Source organism: Rhinatrema bivittatum, chromosome 9, assembly GCF_901001135.1.
Source record: "Rhinatrema bivittatum chromosome 9, aRhiBiv1.1, whole genome shotgun sequence".
In the NCBI taxonomy this organism is placed as follows: domain Eukaryota; kingdom Metazoa; phylum Chordata; class Amphibia; order Gymnophiona; family Rhinatrematidae; genus Rhinatrema; species Rhinatrema bivittatum.
This window is the reverse complement of record NC_042623.1, coordinates 82,280,069-82,300,065: the sequence shown is the minus strand read 5'-3', so window position 1 is coordinate 82,300,065 and position 19,997 is coordinate 82,280,069. Positions and strand designations below refer to the sequence as shown.

The window sequence follows — 19,997 nt, the reverse complement described above, 5'->3', positions numbered from 1 at the left end:
CAGGTAAACAGGTTTTTTATCTGGATAAAAGGCTTTGAAATTTGTCCTCCCCATCTGCAAATGTCTCTTCAGCTTCCTACATCTTCTGAAGCATTTGGAATCCATGGCCGACTCAGTCACTGATACACCCTCCAAGCCTAGAGTGCTGCCTTTCAAAGAATGAGCTCATTATGCATTGGGATAGTAAAGAGCTGGATATGGTCCTATAATCCCAGGTCTACAAAGATGCCCACGAGTTTAGATAAAGGAACAGAAAGGTTTCTTTCTAAATTCCTATGACGTCTCACTTCCATCTCTTATCGTTCAGTATTCTGTATGATTCAGTTCACATACAGACCAGATCTGCTGCAAACCTCCAGGAATCTGATACAATATACATTTCTTGCATTTGAAGGTGCTCTGCTTTGTCTCCTGTCTCATATCTTAAAGCTTTCATATAACAGGAAAATGTCAGGTATCAATGCTTGCCTTATCACTTCACATGCTAATGGACATTTGAAGCTCAAAATGATTCATCTAAATCAAGTAAAATCAATTTCAATCAAAAGATAAACAAATATTTAAACAATAGCCGGGACAGTCTCGCACAGGGTAGGCAACTCCAGTCCTTACATGCCGCAAGCCGACTGGAATTTCAGTACATACACAATAAACATACTTGAGATATTTTAGCAAGCATTGGAGGCAGTGCATGCAAATACAGCTCATGAATATTCAAGGTCGATATTTTGGAAACCTCTCGAGGACCAGAGTTGCCTATCCCTAAGCTGGCAGGTTACAAATTGGTAGGGGAAAAGAAAAGAGATCAGCCAGGTCTGTTTGGCAGGCTGTATATAACTAGACTTAGTGTAGAAAAGTGTTTCTCCAACTACCGTGCCATGGCAAACTGGTGTGCTTTCAGACCTAATAAGATGTTCCAAGAGGAGGGGGAAAAAAAAAAAAAAAAGTCACCACTACCTGATGTTCTGATCCAGGACAGCACCTGGACTTTGCTCTCAGCACCTCACAGCAACAAAAACCATCAGTGGTGGCTCTTGAACATGTAAGGAGTTCCCTTCTGACAGTGTGTAATTATGCATGCCTTTTCTTCCTAGCTACAGCATAAACCCCAGAGATTGGTAATTAAAGGGCAAGCATGGAAGACACAGACAGCTGGGACCCGTTTTGTGCAGCGCACACACTGCACACAGCATCATCTCCTCCTCTCCATCTTTGAGTCCTTCCAGCCTCAATCTTATCTCCAGGCATGCACTGAGCTGCAGATGGGACTGGCTCTCAGTGTTGTGAGCAGCAGCAGTTAAGGAACGTTGGCAGCCATCCCTCCCCAGAAAAAGCATTGCGGCTCTATGGCGCTTTCTTTTATGTTGCAGCCAAACACCACCACACAAAAGAATGCGGTGCAGCCCTTTAATGCGATGGCAGCCCCAAACCTCACGGGACCGCCATCAAAGGGCTGCTGACCCCGCCTCCCCAACAAAAAAACCCGGCCAAACAGGGAGGGTGAATGGGAGTCAATGCTGACCCCTGTTTCAATCTGGGTCCACCGGTTGAGGCATCCTGATTCCCCCAAAAATTAAAAAAAAAAAAAAAAGTCAATAAATCACATGGCAGGACCCCCAGTTCTAATCCCCCCCACCATCACTCCAAGACCACCTCCCACTCCCTGCCCCCCGATGCTCAAATCCCCGCACCCCAAAGTGTCAAACCCCCTCTGTCCAAGCCCCACACCCACACCCCAGCCTCCTAATATGACTCCAAACCAACCTTCACCCCCTGAAATGTCAAGCTCCGCCCCCTCCTCAGAGCCCACCTTACCTTAACCTGGATCCCATGTCTGGCACGGGCGCACCCTTGCATCCATCCCAGTTGGCACCATTTTCCAAAATGGCACCAACCTGACTTTGCCCCAGCCATGTGACTGGTATAAGGTCCGCGGATCAGACCCAGGTACACTTCAGGGGGGTTGACACTTTGAGATGGCTGGGACTTGGAGTGACCTCAGGGGGGTTCAGGGGAGTAGGGGTTTGTACACTTCTTGGGGGGCCAGGGGGGGGGCTTGAAGGTGGCCACCACCACTCGCATTATTAGCACAATTGTATTTATATTTGGGGGGGGGGGGGGAAGAGTCTGGGCTGACTCGACTGGCTGCCCCAGGATGAAATTGAGGTCAGCACTGACCCCTGCTCAACCTCCCTGTCTGGCCACAGTTTGTTTTTTGTTTTGTTTTGTTTTTTTACGGCCACGTTAAATGTGCAGTGGGAGCCTCGGGACCCACATTAAGGTCCAGAGCATTCCATTTCCCTAGGAGGTGTTATTTTATTGTAGCTGACGATCTTCTTGGTCAGCAGCGAAACGCCATTGCATTCTAATATTTTATTAATGAACTTCTTTGCATTCATTTGTATTATTCATGCATACAAATCGCATGCAAAGAAAGTTATTGTAATAGGGGAGGGTATTTAGGCAGGGAGATACAAAATATCCCATATATTGCATGATATATGCTATATAATGCACGTTAGAGCTCTAATGCAGCTTCATGAATGACCCAATTAGCCGGTGAAATCTGATCGGGCCAAAGAGCTCTCATAAAGTGCAGCTGCAATCTTGAATATATCTCCAGAGTTAGCCGGATAAGTTTATCTGGCTAACTTTGCTATCTGGACAGTGACTGAATATGAACCTCATAAGTCCTTCCCATGTCTGTATTGCCTGCTCCGTGGAGGTTGGAGTGCTACACAACATTTCCATTAAGTAAGTGTGCCTTGGGCTTGAAAAGTTGGGAAACAAACACTGGTGTAGAATCAACGATGAGCCATCAGCATAGGGTCCCAAATGTTATATATAGGATAATATGACGAGGGTTTCAGATTTAGGTTTTCACCGATAAAAACCTTTCAATGCAAAAAATAAATAAATAAATAAGAGGCATAGGGAGGCTAATTTTATAAAAGCTCACATAGGGCTAAAGTCTGTGGGTAACTTTGTACTCGCAGACTTCGGCCCAATTTTTCAAAATGTGAAAAATTGTGAACAACGCTTTCAAAATGTGCGAACTGACTGGGCACACGCGTTCACATATGCACAAAAGTTAGTGTGCATGAGCATAAATGCTTTCCTTAACACCCTAACTCCAACTCCTGCAATGCCTCTTTCACACTAACCCCCTGATTTTCAAGACAGGGTTTTATGTGGATAAGTTGCTTTGAAAATCAAGTCCCTAGTGGATAAAACCAGAAACACATCACTGAAGCCAATACTTAAAATCCCAGAAAATGGCTGACTTATCCATCTAACTAGGGTATAAGAGTTTGAAAGAGGGTGGGACAGGCTGATGGGGAGAGAGAGTAATGGGGCTGGAATGGTAAGGATAATCCAAAAATCGGTATTTCCCAGAGTGCCTACATAAAACTGTAAAACATCGAAAAATGAAACACCAAAATGTATAAAATTGTAAACACCGAAAAACAGAAGTCCTAAATATGATGCATTATACAATAATTGTCAGTGACTGTTAAGGAGGCAATAAGAAAATTGTCTGCACCCATGCAAATTCCATGGGTGCTTTATACCTTTGAGGTTTGCACCAAATCAAAGCAAACTTACTTGAAGAGTTTTGCTTCATTGCCCCTTGAAAAAGCACCCACAGAAATCTGCACCTGTTTTTCCTAGAGATATATTTATTACAACCAAAACAATGCAATTAGTTTTGATAATCCAAACCTACACACGTTGTTGCCTCCCCTGACCCAATCCCACGTCCAGGAATGCTGGCAAAAATATGCCCAATGTGCAACACCACGTGTACAGACAGAGCACCATTTCCACAGGTAAAATAAGACACGGCTTTAAAAATTGCCCTCCCCATTCACAAATTATGTCAATAAAGCTACGGTACATCTTTCCAGAGACTGATCAGGTTGACACAGTAGATTGGTGGTAACTAGCATCCAGAATGGACCTAGAAGGCTGGATATTTGGGTAACAGCCAGGTTAGTGTTGGCAGCTATTTACATTATACAAAGCATGGTTGTTAGTTACAGAAAAGAGAGAGGTAACGGGCTGAACTAAATAAGAGGAGATCTTGTATGCTCCTCTATCCAAGATGGTAAAAGTACAAAGAAGGCAGATGATAAAAATTATATTGGTTAAGGAGTGAATACTTACAAGCGGTCATGCTCTATAGCTGGGATATAACCTTAGCAGCATGGACAGGATAAATGGGCAGACTAGCTGGATCAGTTGGGGGTGGGGTTTCCATTATCCACTACTTTACTGGGAGTCTCCTAAAGAAACACTGCAGAACAGGAAGAAATATTCCCTAAAGGGGACAGAGGAGAGGATCTACGGCTATATAAAAAAGTTTATATAAGAGTTGATGCATTTTTATAAATAGTCCTCAACTGACAAAAGAAGAACAGCGACTAGATGAAAAGTCTGAAAAGTTGCAAGGATCTATGAAGATGTTGAATCAAAACTTGGCAGAATATTCTAGCAGACTAGGTGGGGAGATGAGGAGAACTGAGAAAGAGGAAGAAATCTGGACTTGCTCAGTGTTGAGAAAATGAGCAAGAAATGAAATAAGCTTGAGAGGACCACAGTTGTAGAAAAACAAAAATAGGCAAATTCATTTGCATTTGTTTCTGGCAGACCAATAATCAAGAAACAGGGCCTGATACCTTTTTTTTTTTTTGTGACGTGCTGCCTAAGATTTTGGCAATTTTTGATACAGCAATTGCAAGAGCTTATTGGGTTAGAGTAGCTAAAACGGACAATTTGAAATCAAGATCAGTAAATTTTAAAAAACTTCTAAAATCTGTGGATAAAACTTAAGCTCTTGAAGGCACGGTATGTGCAAAGAGCTTAAATATAAGAACAGTGTTCTTATGTTCAGAGATTTATAGCTAAAATATAAGCAGACCTCTGTTCGTGCAGAGCTGATTTAAAAAGAAGACAAAATGCACACTCATGTCCGGCCAAAATAAGACAATTACAAGATGGCAGAAACAGCAACACAAAATTCTTAGCAGATATGCCTTCAAACTATCCCTGTGGCTTTGCTATTTGCAATTGATAGAGGGATTTTGGTTCAATGCTTCTTTCAACCTTAGCCCATTGCATAATAGAGCTGTTCCTAGACTAAGACTAAGATGAATGTCCCACTTGTTTCTTGCTAATTCCTAAGCAGTTCTCCTTCCATCATCACTACTCGCTCCACCTGCAACTACCTTACCTTATATTATTTATATTAGATTGTGAGCCCTCTGGGAACAGGGAAATACCTAGAGTACCTGAATACAATCCGCTTTGAAGTGGCTGAAAGGCCGAATACAAATCTAAATTTTATAAAAATAAATAAATATCGAGACTAATTTATTAAGATGCTAGTTTGAATGTTGTTGGACTATGGTGGCACAATTGTAATTACATTTTCTGCTAACATGAATTTGAATGTAACCCTTAGTAGGGTTTTAACCCCCAAGAGCACACAAACTTGTTTATTTCACTTCAGGGGCTGCTCTGGCTAGCAAATTCCATCCCATGCTGGACTCGTAATCCCTGGGGGAGGATTCTCGCTTGTGGCCCAGGTGAGGTTATGCTGCTCCCACCGTGTGTGTAAACTGTAGGTGCATCTCATGAGGTGAGAGATTGTAATAAAACAGATGGGACTGGGGTCTGGGTGTAAAATAAAGATTACTTATTTTTAGTCATAAATTAAAATCCATTAGTCAATAATGTTGAAGTTACATCTGATATGCTGGTACAAGTGTAGTTCTAGGTAGGTAGGTGGTTAATGCGCAAAGCTCACCCCAGCAGCTACCCAGGAATCCTAATGGAGGGGTCCCCAACTTCACAGCAAAAATCCTACTTTAGGGCATCTTCTCCTCGGCCACCCAGCCAGCCCTGGTCCCATAAGTGGGGAGATCCGATTGGGGTCTCCCAATCTTGTTCTTCCAACCTTACTTGTTGTTTCTGGGGGGGGGGGGGAACGTCTCAAGGGAAAAAGTCAGTGGATCAGGCAAGTTTTCAGCACTGCAATCCCAGTGGGGGAGGGGATCCAAAAGCCTCCCCTCTCTGCTCAAATCCAAAAAATACTTCAAAAGTTAGAATGGAGCCATCTTCTGCCTTCACTGTCTCTCACAGCAAGATCCATCACTGATGCTTGCCCACCTAGGAATTAGAGTGGGCACACAGGTCTTTGGTACCCTGGTGAGAGTCCTTTTACTCCAAAAGGGTATCAGGCGTAAACATCTCTCTCTCTGTAAATTAGTAGGAGAAGGACCCTCCGGCAGGGAGCACATAATGAGGTGTCACTTCTAAAACTTCATATGGGTGAAGCTGGGAGGCCTCACCAGAGTGTAAAACGTATCTTTACTGTTCCATTGCTTCCTCAAACTGATCCCAATGTGTTCTAAAGTGGCTGGGATAAACCGTGTTGAGACATCCAACCTAGACCCAACCGAGGGGAATGGCATAGCTCCCTCTAAAGTGTGTTCTATACAGGGACAGTGACATCTGATGGTGGGACCAGGAGAGGAGTTTGGAAAACGGGATGAAGGACTCAAATTCTGTGTTCCTCAAATGTTCTTTATCACCGATTATACAGAACATATGGACCCATCTGCAGGTTGACAATAAATGATAGAGTAGGATCCTTTTGCTACTTTAGTTGGGAGGTATTTGTACCCAAAAGTGTCTTATTTATTTTGTTACTTCATTTTGATAATTTCTAAGGAAAAGGAATAAAACACTAAACTAATCAAAATGTTAGCAGTGAACTTTTCCATTTGAATGCTGAAAGGATTCATTCAGCGATAAGAGAAAATAAATCGCTGTTGCTGTTTAAAAAAAAAAAAATTGAATCTGCTGTTCAGACATAAATTACAACACCAGAGGGACAGTGTGGGACAGAGTATAAAAGAGAAGTGATGAAGACAGGGGAAGGCGGTTCAGATCGCAAACACCTATGCTGACAAATGAGTTATTATATTATTGTTCTGGAACATTTACTTAATGCAAAAGTTTTATTATGCAATCTATATGCCCCTAAATTGCATTCATTGGCCTTTATTACTGAAATTCGGTATAACATAATAGCGTGAAAACACAACTGGGCTATAGTTAGGGGGAGATTAATTATATTTCTGCACGTCTTCCTGTGAGAGGCAGCCTTCAAGCTATCTGAAAAAAATGTTTCCCTATAAGTAAATCGTGACTCTTTAGCTTCCTCCCTCCCTCCCCCTCCACCCCTGACTTTACTTGTCTTATATAATCTTCCTTGGACTCAGTTTATTATCAATTACTTCACCTCCCATTACATAGTAGTTCCTTACAGCTCAGATAATAGTAACTTAACCAATTTTTACAAGCAGTATGATAGTTTTTCATATTCTACCTATTAATCTTTACTAAACACTAATACTTTTAGATTTTATTTCACAAACCTATTAAAAGTTTTGCTAGAACCTACATTTTACCAGATATGGTTTTAAGGAATTGGTGATAATGTCTTTCATGCAATGCAACAATTGTGGTGCTTATGTCCCAAGGCCTATCATTTGGAGAATCAAAGCTTGACACTTTTGCCTTCAGCTATCTGCAATTAAAATGGATTCATCTAAGGGAGAAATTGTCCAGGTTTCAATTAACCTCCCGTTCCTTGAACCATCCAGTATCTCTCACCCATCTCCCACAGAGGTTTCAGAAACCCACAAAAAATGGTTTACAGTGGGCTCTGGTAGAACAAGACATGGCAACAGACACCCACCTTCCCCAACTTTGCAGCATCCTGTGCATCAACTCCCGCTCCCACAGAGATGTCAGACATCCAGGATTCAAAAACCCAGAAACAACTGGGTAAAAGTGGGCTCTGGCAGACTAAGGCTTGTGATAAAGAGAGACACCCACTCTCCCCACTGTTACCCCTAAAAAAAATGTTTTTTCTGCACTGGAGAATGAAGAAACTTCAACAATAGATTTTGAAGTGATTTGTAAAAGAGAAGTCATCCAATGCACCCAGAAGCCCTTCAACATAATCAAATGTCATAAAAGAAAGCTGCTTCTGCTGGGAGACAATCAGAGGAACCAATTTGGGAGCACATTTTGATGGTGACACAAAAGTTAAATGCCTTCCAAGATCCTCAGCTAGCAGAAACATAAGAACATAAGAAATTGCCATATTGGATCAGAGCAAGGATCCATCAAGCCCAGCAACCTGTTTCTAACAGCGGCCAATCCAGGCTACAAGTACTCGGCAAGTACCCAAACACTAAACAGATCCCATGCTACTGATGCCAGTAATAGCAGTGGCTATTCCCTAAGTCAACTTGATCAATAGCAGTAAATGACCTTTGAGAACATATCCAAACCTTTTTTAAACCCAGCTACACTAATTGCACTAACCACTTCCTATGGCAACGAATTCCAGAGCTTAACTGTGCATTGTGTGAAAAAGAATTTTCTCCAATTAGTTTTAAATGTGCTACCCTGCTAATTTCATGGAGTGCCCCATAGTCCTATTATCCAAAAGAGTAAATAACCGGATTCACAATTACTTGTTCTACACCTCTCATTATTTTAAATACCTCTATCATACCTCCCTCAGCTGTCTCTTCTCCAAGCTAAACAGAACCTCTTTAGCCTTTCCTCGTAGGGGAGCTGTTCCATCCCCTTTTTATCATTTTGGTCGCAAACCAGATAGTCTAAGTCATTGAAGAAGAAAGTAGAAACTTTGACATCAATGTTATCATCCATCTGGGGACCAATGACCTCTACATAAATGGTATCCATGAAGTACAGAAATTTTTCCAAAATCTAGGAAAGATAAGAGACACTGCAAAGACTATTGCCTTTTCAGAAGTATTACCTGTTCACGGATAGGGAAATGAGAAGCTCTGCCATATAGACAATTTCAATTCCTGACTCAAAACCTGGTGCACAGAAAGTAGTTTTGGATACATTGGAGGCTAGAGTCATGTATGGAACAGTAAAAGACTATATGATAAGGATGGCCTACATTTGTCTATAGGAGGAAGGAGGATGCTAAGTGAGAAATTCAGATCATTATATTAGACATTTAAACTAAAGAATGAGGTGGCAGGAGATGGCAAATGAAAATGACGTCACCCCCAAGCAATATAGGAAGTGGGAGGAGAAAATAAAAATCAATTAGCTCAAAAAGCAGAAAGGTGACTAGGAAGTGCAACAAATCAAGGGAGAAAAATAGGAAAGCTATAACCAAAACTATTCATAGTATGGGCAATAAAATCCCAAACCTGCAGGCCCTAATGGTGGAGGCGGACTTGGATATTGTTGCTGTTATGGAGACATGGTTCGTGGATTCTCATGATTGGGATATGGCCATACTGGGCTATAACTTGTTAAGGAAGGAAAGAGAAGACAGAAAAGGGAGAGGAGTAGCTGTTTATGTCAAAAACAATATCCAATATCCAATATCCAAGTAACTGAACTGCAAGGAATGTGAGGTAGAGAAGAAGCATTATGGGCCATCCTAAAAAAAAATGCTGCTGCTGCATCCGTTTTTACTGAAGTGATTTACAGGCCTCCAACTCAAATGGAAGAACTAGACAGAGAGCTGGTCAAAGACATCCAAAAGATGGGAAAGAAGGGATAAGTATTAATTGTTGGAGATTTTAATCTGCCGGACATAGACTGGAGAATCCCTTCTGCAGAATCTACCAGAAGTAAAGAGATAGTGTAAGAGGCTCTGTTCAAACAAATAGTAATAGAACTCATGAGGAAAGGAGTTATACTTCACCTAGTGCTCACAAATGGGGATAATGTCTCTAATGTCCAGGTGGATCACCACCTCAGCACCAGTGATCATCAAACTGGTATGGTATGATATTGCAAATAGGATACAGAGACGTCACACGAAGACCCGAGTTTTGAATTTCAAAAATACAGACTTTGTCAAAATGGGGACATACCTGGAGGTAGAACTAGAAGATAGGAGAAAATGAAAGAGATGGAACAACAATGGGCCAAACTAAACTGAGCAATTACAAAGTCATCAAATCTATATGTTAGAAAAGTAAACAAAAGTAAGAGAAATAAAGGAGGTGGCTGATAAAATAAAAGCAAAAAGAACAACATTCAAGAAATATAAAGGATCCCAAAAAGAGGAACACAGGAAAGAATATCTGGTGAAACTAAGGGAGATGAAGAAAGAAATCAAAAAGTCAGGCGGAAGAAAGGATTGCCAAAGAGGTAAAAGTGAGGTGACAAAACCTTTTTCAGATATATGAGAGAAAAGGAGGAAGGTCCAAAATGGTATAGTGAAGGTGACAGGTGACAAAGATCAATGTGTGGAGAGGGACGAAGAAATGGCCGAAATATTAAACAAATACTTCAGTTCGGTGTTCACTAAAGGCGACCTTGGAGAAGGACAGTTGCTAATTTACAAGACTGTGGATGGGAGTGGAATATATGAAACTCTGTTTACAGGAGAGAATGTATGGGAAGAGCTAGGAAAACTGAATGTGGACAAGGCCATGGGACTGGATGAGGTACATCCCAAGATACTGAGGGAGCTCAGAGATGTGCTGGCAGGTCCACTGTGTGACCTGTTCAATAGATCTTTGGAAAAGGGTTTAGAGCCTAGTGATTGGAGAAGAGCGGTGGTGATCCTGCTTCACAAGAATGGGAGTAGAGATGAGGGAAACTACACACTGGTTAACCTCACCTCAGTGGTGGGAAAATTAATGGAGACTGCTGAAGGAAAGGATAGTTCACTATCTATAATCCGGTGGGTTGCTGGACCTGAGACAGCATGGATTCACCAAGGGAAAGTCCTGTCAGATAAATTTGATTGATTTTTTGATTGAGCTTCTAGAGAATTGGATCAGGGAAGAGTACTTTATGTGATTTACTTGGAATTTAGTAAAGCTTTTGATACAGTCCCACATAGGAGACTTTTCAACAAAATGAGAAGCTTGGGAGTGGGTGCCAAAGTAGCAGCATGGATTGCAAACTGTTTGACTGACAGGAGACAGCATGTAATGATAAATGGAACCTATTCTGAAGAAAGAACTGTGTTAAGTGGAGTGCCACAGGGATCGGTTTTGGGACTGATTCTGTTCAATACTTTTGTGAGCAACCTGGTGGAAAGAATAGAAGGTAAGGTTTGTCTATTTGCGGATGGTACTAAGATATGCAACAGAGTGGACATGCCTGAAGGAGTACAGAGAATGAAAAGTGATTTCCAAAAGCTTAAAGAGAGGTCAAAGATTTGGCAGCTGAGATTCAATGACAAGAAGTTCAGAGTCATGCATCTGGGGTGCAGCAATCCAAAACAGCATTTTGTGATGGGTGGTGAAAGACTAATGTGCATGGACTGGGAGAGGGACTTTGGTGTGATAGTATCTGATGATCTGAACGCAGCGAAGCAATGTGACAAGACGATAGCTAAAGCCAGAAGAATGCTTGGCTGCATAGAGAGAGGAATAAACAGTAAGAAAAGAATGATAATGCCCTTGTACAGGTCCTTGGTGAAGCCTCACCTGGAGTACCACGATCAGTACTGGTGCCTGTATCTCAAAAAGGATAAAGACAGGATAGAGGTGGTCCAAAGCAGAGCGATCAAAATGGTGAGGGGTCAGAACTGGAAGACTTATGAGGAGAGGCTGAAGGATCTGAATATGTATAGCTTGGAAGAGAGGAAGTACAGGGGAGATATGATACAGACCTTCAGATGCCTGAAAGGTTTTAATGATGCACAATCGTCAAACCTTTTCCATTGGAAAGAAAACAAAATAACTAGGTGTCATAAAATGAGACTCCAGGGAGGATGACTCAGAACCAATGTCAGGAAATATTTCTTCACGGAGAGGGTGATGAATGCCTGGAATGGATTTTCACCACCCAGAAGAGGTGGTGAAGATGAAAACAGTGAAGGAATTCAAAGGGGCATGGGATAAACACTGTGGATCCCTAAAGGCTAGAGATTGAAAATAAACAAGAGAGCATGGGGGTAACTTGCTGGTGTGGCAGTTGCTACCCTTAACAAATAAGCCTTGATACTGTTAATGCAACTCCATCATTGCTCTCTGCTTCAACGGCAGAGGGAAAAGGGGGATTTGGATTCAGACAGCAACCAATTACGATTTGGGGAACAAATAAACATAGGGTTAACTTGTTGATGCAGTGCTTACTACCCTTATCACTAAGCCTGATACTTTTGATGCAACTCCAACATTGCTATCTGCTTCCATGGCCATGGTTAGAGGAAATTTGATTCAAACAAACAGATAAGCATGGGGGTAACCTGCACAGTGCAACTGATACTGGCATAAGCTTGCTAGGCAGACTGGGTGGATCATTTGGTCCTTTTCTGCCATCATTTCTGTTTCAGAAATTAGCAGGACTCCTTCACTTTAGCTTAACCTTTGATAGAAGGCCTCATGCAAGAATAGAAACTTGCTTGAACTTTGAAGAATATTATTTATTTAAAAAATTTTCTATACCGTTGTTAAGTTAAATACCATCACAACGGTTTACAGAAGGGCACGATAAAGAGAAATATGGGTGGTATAGATTACAAATTACTCGTGTGCCATCATAGTACGGTATTAAACCCAAAAGAGCTCACATTTTTCTTTCAAAGACGCATAGAATGATTTCTAGATTAGAATTTTTTTTTTTATATCAAGCAGGTACTCAAGACACCATTCAAGGTTAATCATGCATCTTTCTGTGGTACCTAAATCCACAACTGTACTTAGAAAAGGTTTTCAAAAATAATTGCAGGCCAAGTGGAAACATTATGCTGTTAATAAGGTACACGACGAAAGGCTGCAAAAGTGATGCCAATGATCTTTCAATTTTGGGATGATAAATTCTCAAATTAATGAGCTTTCGAAGCAACCTCATGAAACTAAGAAAACATTTATAGAATAATAGGTGATACAAAAAATAGAATAGCATTGGAGATGATCAGAACATTTTTAAATGGCCTCCTGGAAAAGGCTAAATCTAATCCTATGTATAGTAAACAGTTATTTCATTTACATGGCAACAAACCTGCCAAAATGATGGCAAGATTGGTAACAGGCTGTAGAAGATCTAATTATACTTCTGTGATTAAAGACAATGAGGGAAATAGGCTATTCAATAGTAATAAAATAAATAAGGTGCTTCATAAACTTTTCTCAAGCACTATTGGGGTGAAAAATAAGATACAGAAAAGTATAAAGATTTATTTCTGACATCTGCCTATCTTGGAGAAGGACAAATTTGAGCACATTGAACTTTCCCATGTCTTTGGCAGAGATCCTGAACGTAAGGGGTTCAACCCTGGGTCCAAATGGATTCAGATCTAAAATTTCACAAACTGTTCCAATAATTAATTGTTAACCCTCCAATATCTCTATTTAATGATTCCTATCACAGAAAATGCCCACCCTCTTACAATTTGTCTTTCATTACGTAGATACATAAAGAAGACAGGTATAGTGAGAATCCAGGATCAGATAGGCCAATTTTGTTCCTTAATTAAGAAGTTAGGAAAATATTGCCAAAATCTTAAAATTGAATGACAAGCTTAATGATCCAATTGATTCATCCAGTTCCAGTTGGATTTGTGGCAGGGAGGCATACAATAGGAAATGTCTGCAGATAGCTGTGACAGGACACACAAACTTAGGGGGTCATTTACTAAAACGGTTTTCTCCGTTTTTGCTTAGTAAATAGGGCCTTAAGTTAAAGGAATAAGTAGACATGGACTCAGTGAAAGCTTTGAAATGGTATCTTGGAACTATTTGTTCTATATCTCAAAATGATCCCTGACTAGATTACACTATTCTATAAATCACTCAAGGCTGCAATTCTTGCAATGATCAATTGATTTTGAATTGTTTTGTGGCACTACACACAGATGCCTACTGCAACCACTGTTAATTTATTGAAAAGCCTTAGACAGCAAGAATAATTAAAAGATGATTCAGTATTTATGGGGATTATGGTATGGAGCACAGATATTAAACTTGCACTTACTGCTGATTTACTCTTTTACATGGAGGGATTTAAGGTTAGAGCATTACATCAGTTTTGGAAAATTCTCAAACTCTTTCTATAAATTTTGAAAAAAATCTCAAAGGATTGCCAATTTTTTCATCCCTCAGAAATAAACGGAAAGAGGAATTTCCAAAGAACTGAGATTCTCTTGTAACTTGGCAAGCAAGGCATACACTATGTATGTGAATTTTATTTATTTATTTAAAGGCTTTTATACCCCGAAGTTCATGTACTAGTACATACCGCTTCGGTTTACATAGAACCAAAATTGGAAATTACATCAAACAAGTGGGTATAAAACAACAAGGCTAACTTCGTAGGAACTTAGAACTTGAAGGTAAAGGAGAGTAAGAGACATAAATTAGTTACAAATCATTGTAAATAGCTACCAATAATTACAAATATTTACAAATAACAGTCTTCAAAACTAAGGTTTACATCAGACTTAATAGGTATGGGTGCAGCATGATGTACATTGAACGGTTGGGAATATGAGACAAAGAAATAAAATTAATAGTTGCGGCATCAGACATCTGGCGTATGTGATTATGAAATGCGTGAATGAGTCTAGTCCTGGGTCAAGGCTCTGAGCAAGAACTAAGTGAAGGCTTTCATGACAGAAATTAAGAGGGTCGACTTTTAGATCTTTTCATTAACACTACATGAACAAATAGTTCTCTCTCAATGATCTGTAATTTTATTATGGAGGAACTAGCAGGGAAGCATGCAGACAAGTTTACTATAGCTTGGAAAAGGATTCTGGGAGTACCAGACCTTACTTCATTAGGTCTGGTGAAAGGCAAAATGGGGAAACTTTCTAATCTTTCATTTATATCCCACCTTCCTAGTCCCACAGGTCAACCCAAAGCAACTTATAAATGTACAAAATACAATTTCAAAAATTAAAATTTAGTACATCTGGCCATTAGTGAGGTAGTGCAATCAGTGCACTTAAGAAATTCACTCTAAACTGCTCCTAAAGTGGTATATTTCTGAAGTTAGGATACGTAGAATGGGATTTACTGAACCAGCAGAATATTTAAAATGTAGAGAGAGGACTGCAAACTTCACCCACTGCTTTTGATCCTGTCAAATTATAAGAATTTTGGATGCTGGTGGTGAAATTTATATTTTTGAGTGAGAAAGATCCAGCTACTCCTTTAGGACATAGACCACTAAAACGATGTACGTCAGAAATATGTATAAGAAAATGGTTCAGGCTACAGATATTAAAGGCACACTTGGGTTTTTTACAACATGGCAATTTTTCTGTTGCAAAGAGAAAACTGAATATGTATTTCAATATTCACCATAGCAGTCCAATGAATGATTATTTTATCAGTTGGTTAACTGTTAAGCTTCACTCCTATGAGCCCTTTATTTAAATCTTGATATTAAAATTGATGAGAATCTATGATCTCTGGGTCTACTTATCTTATGGTTCTATCTTCAGGTTAAAAAAAAAAAAAAAACACAACTTGTAATTCAGCTTTATCAGAGATTAAAGACATGGTAATTGTGTATATTTGTTTAATTGTTCAATCTGTTTGATGTAATTTTCTGTTCCTTGTTCTGTGTAAACCGAAGTGGTATGCACAAGTGCATGAACTCCGGTATATAAAAGCCTTTAAATAAATAAATAAATGGTACTCCTTGAATAATAATCCTCTTTTGAAAAGCAGATTTTGTAATTGGCACAGTAATTATGTCTGATAAGTTGACATGTTACTTTAAATACTATTCCACATGACGTGAATGCCTGCCAGTGGCACTAAACACTGCTTTGAATCTGTCTAGGTCATGTCTTAAAAAAAAATAGTACACATATTTACAAAAAGATAATCCAAAGAAGATGCAAATTCTGGTGCTATTGAGATAACATTCACAATCATTATATGCTGTAAACCTCATGCAAATTAGCACAAGGCCTTCCAGGATGATAAATTTAGCATCTACTCTGGCCTGGGCATTAAATATTAGCATGACATAACATTCAATACAGGAGGCAAGGGAAGGCCCCAACACATAACATGTCCCATCAAATCCCAAATGAAGACATGAAACCAGCATCCTTCCCTCTCCCCCAAACAAAGCAGAAGCTTGTGATATGTGGTGAAACACCATTAGGCAGCACCATTCAGTGCTGTGAAGTGGGGCTAGCAGAATAGCTCTCGTGTCCACCTGCGGGTGAAGATGGAAACCCACAAGAATTGCAAGAAAGCATGTCAGAGGGTTGGGAGGAAGATCTGATTTTCATCAGGAGGGGTTCGGGGGAAAGGGATGAAATCCTCCAGGTTAACATTTCACTTGGCCTAGTTAGCACATGGGAATTCAAGATACAGCTTGTACAAATGGTAAGTGGCCCAAACTCCATTTAACATGTACCTTTAATACAGGGATTCCCAAATCCAGTCCTTGAGATCCACAAACCTGTCTAGTTTTCAGGATTTCCACAATGAAGTTGTATGAAATCTATTTACATGCCTTGCCTTCACTGTATGCAAATATCTCTCATGTACTAAAGCAAACAGGTCAAACATTCAGCCTTTTCTTTTTTTTTACTGGCCCACCAAAGGCTGCCTAGTCACAATAATGCTACTAGATAGGACCAGTCTAGGTGCCAAGTGCAAATACAATAATATGTGAAGGAGTATAGGTCAGACATCATTTACAACTGCCCTCATTTCCAAGAGATCAATATGAAAACGTTTTTTTGGGAGGGACCAGAAAGCAAACGCCCTCCTCAGGTTGGATGTATCTCTAGTTAGTACAGTTTGGTGCAGAGGGGTAACACAGAATGGAAGATCCTCAGTCAAACTGGAATGAGAACATCACCAGGCCAATCTCTTAGCTCTTTCATGACCTCGATGTGGTCTTTTAGACTATGTGGCCTATATCTACTTAAGGTCTATCGGGCTTTCCTGCAATAAAGGCATGTCATAAGAAAAACAAAGTGCTACAATAATAAGGCCTAGAATTCTCAATATGAACCAGCTTAATGTTCTTGCTCTGAGATAATTCAGTATTCACCAACCAACCTCGCTTCCTTTGTGCACCAGTTCTATAACTCCAAAATGTCAAGGCACCCTAGGGTGCTAGCACCCTCGACTCAGAGGGGACAATCGGGATTAGTTCAGGGAGTGGTAGTAAGGAGCTATAAAAACAGCAGAGTAGAGAGAGACACTGGATTAGGAAATGAAGGCGCTGCTCACTTTAAAGATTTTATAAGCGAGAACAGTAAGTACTATAAACTTGAGAAGTGGGGTACAGGTTTTCAATTTAAGATTGAACTTAACTTTTACATTTTAAATGTTTTAAAAGAATTGATGTGCTTTTCCAACGGTGGACCCAGATTTCGGACACAATAGAGTTTTTCCCATGGTCCCTGAAGCAGGCAAAGTGCTGCCGAAACATGGCCATTGTCGGGCAAGCGGAGCTGAACCCATAAACAGCGGTAGCAATCAGCAATCTTGAAAACAAGATAAGTACCATACAAAGGATAATGATAAAAGTTATTGGTGGGTCAGACCGCACACCGGGAAAATAAAAGCACAGATAACTGAATAAAAATCGAAAAATTGAAAGAAAAATTTGTTGAATAAAAAATTAAAGAATAAAACATGGGAGCTATTAAAACAGGCCAGCCACAGAGTGGTTGGTCCACTAATAGCGACCGCACATAAACCACATATCAAGGGCTTTTCTTGACATTTTGGAGTTATAGAACTAAGATAATTCAGAGCAAGAACATTAGTCTGCTCCATATTGAGAATTTTATTGGATTAACAATGATATGGAGCCCTTCCAATAGGTTTATTTGCCCAGTAAATGGGATTGCCACATTTTGTTTCATTCTTCAAAACATCCACCCCTAGCATCTCTGCCACAGCTATTTTGCTTCTGTTGTTGGGGAGATAGACATAATTCAGGCCAATGCCTAACAGACAACTACAAACTGCGAAGTCAGGCTCAGAAGACATTTTAAAAAGATGATGATAAGCCTTAGTGGATATAACATCTGAATGGTGATCTCAGACAGGGCTGAACAAATCAATGACGCTGTGCCATTAATCATTCAATCATCCACGTAGGGAAACACATGAATTCCCAGTTCAGGAACTGCAACAAATTCTGCTCTCCCCCGCTCAAGTCATCATCATCAAATAACTCAGTTTTTATCAGCAAGTCAACATGATAAAGCCTTTACTTAAGGCTAAGCATGCACCTGCTTAGACTCAAAAGCTGAATTGTCCGAGAACAGAATTTATGGCAGTTCCCCAGCTTATCTTCAGTACAAAACTTCAAAGCAGCTGAGGCTGCTTCAATGAGGTCTACCCACCAGTGTGACCTGGTTGGTTCCCTAGGTCATTTACTTAGGCTTAAAGACAATTATGGGGATGTGAAGTAGAACTGGACTAATATGGTGGCTGAGTTTGGTTAACAGTATTGATAATGGAAATACTGCAGAATATTCTAATACTCCTGTCCTCCATTTTCATTTTAACTTGACTGTATTTATATTTTCAATTAGCTGCTCCCATCCCTGTATCTGATTTTCATATATGAATCCTCCAGCTCTAAACCACTGTGACATATGATATACATTATGGGAGCTTGGAGCTTTTGAAACAGAAATGGTCATATTCTGCTCACAATTTCCTTGTTCTTTAAGAGGTCCATATTCAGGGCCACTTCGACTTACCAGTTAAATGGCGGCCTCTGAGTATCTGCCTGGAATCAGCAGCTGCCACGTAGTCAGATAACTCTGATATTCAAGATTTAGCCAGATAACTTATCCAACTAATTCTGGTCACACTGGAGACCGGTCCTAAACTTAGCTGGGTAACTTTTAGATACCTTGGTATTCTCCGAAGCACAGCCGCGTCACTGAATATCCCAGCTAAGTTAGCCGGATATGGTTATCCAGTTAACTAGCCCAGCCAGATAGCAGCTGAAGATAGACCTCTAAATGTTTAATTTTGTTTTAGTCAAACAAGGCACAAATGTTGGAATGGTGGGATATAAATAATTTTAAATAAACAGAAATATTCACAATATAGACAAAATAGGTTTTAAAGGGCAGTAATAAGAAAAATGGCCAAAAGTATTAAAAATAATATTGAACTGAAATGAAAAAGGGTGTTCTACACTTATCAAAAAAATATATGACTAGTGGCTGAGATACACAACTGACTTTTGAAACCAAATCTTAGTTATTGAATTTTTCCTAGGTTTAGCAAAGAGAAAGCTTTATTGCAATGAATGTTTATAGGGACTTGCCTGTACCAGATAACTCTGAAAATACTGAGGGGAGTTTAGACATAAATTTCCATTAGGTTAACCGGAAGTACTGCGCCAGTTTCTCAGGTTCATACTCTCTAAAGCTCTTCTTTAACAAACCTTAGCTTATTTATCTGCTTCCAACAAAGTCATACAAGAGCCCTGCAGCTCACTGAAGTAGCAAAACACTGCAACTTTTCTCTGTTTTCCAGAGAACCACCTAATTCGAAGTAAGCACACAGTGAACGCTTCATAATTTTAGTGTAAGATGTACAAATTCTTCTAAGATGCGAACAACTGTATAACATTCATTTTCATTTTGTAGAGCACAGCTTTCCAAACCTGTCCTCGGGATCCCCAGCCAATCGTGTTTTCTAGATATCCACAATGAACATGCACAAGACAAGTGTGCATACAACAGAGATCTCTGAATATCCAAATTTATTTTATGCATATTTATTGTGAATATCCTGAAAAACAACTGGCTCTAGGGGTCTCGAGGTCAGATTTAAGAAGCCTTGTTCTAGAGCATTCTTTCTGATAAAAGTATAGAACACACTAAGACATAAAACAATTAGGTTCCTAGTAACATTTGCTACCATTCACTGTTTACCATAACTTTACTACAAAGCCTTGGGATTAGAACTGGATCAATTCAGAACTTCAAGATGGAAGCAATTATG

The 19,997-nt window shown here is 40.0% G+C and overlaps 1 protein-coding gene across 2 annotated transcripts in view; it reads right to left on the bottom strand.

The window, feature by feature from the left end:
- Positions 1-19,997, bottom strand: part of ZNF800 (zinc finger protein 800) — a 91,935-nt gene that overhangs the window by 45,289 nt on the left and 26,649 nt on the right. The gene's annotated exons all lie outside the window — the stretch shown is intronic.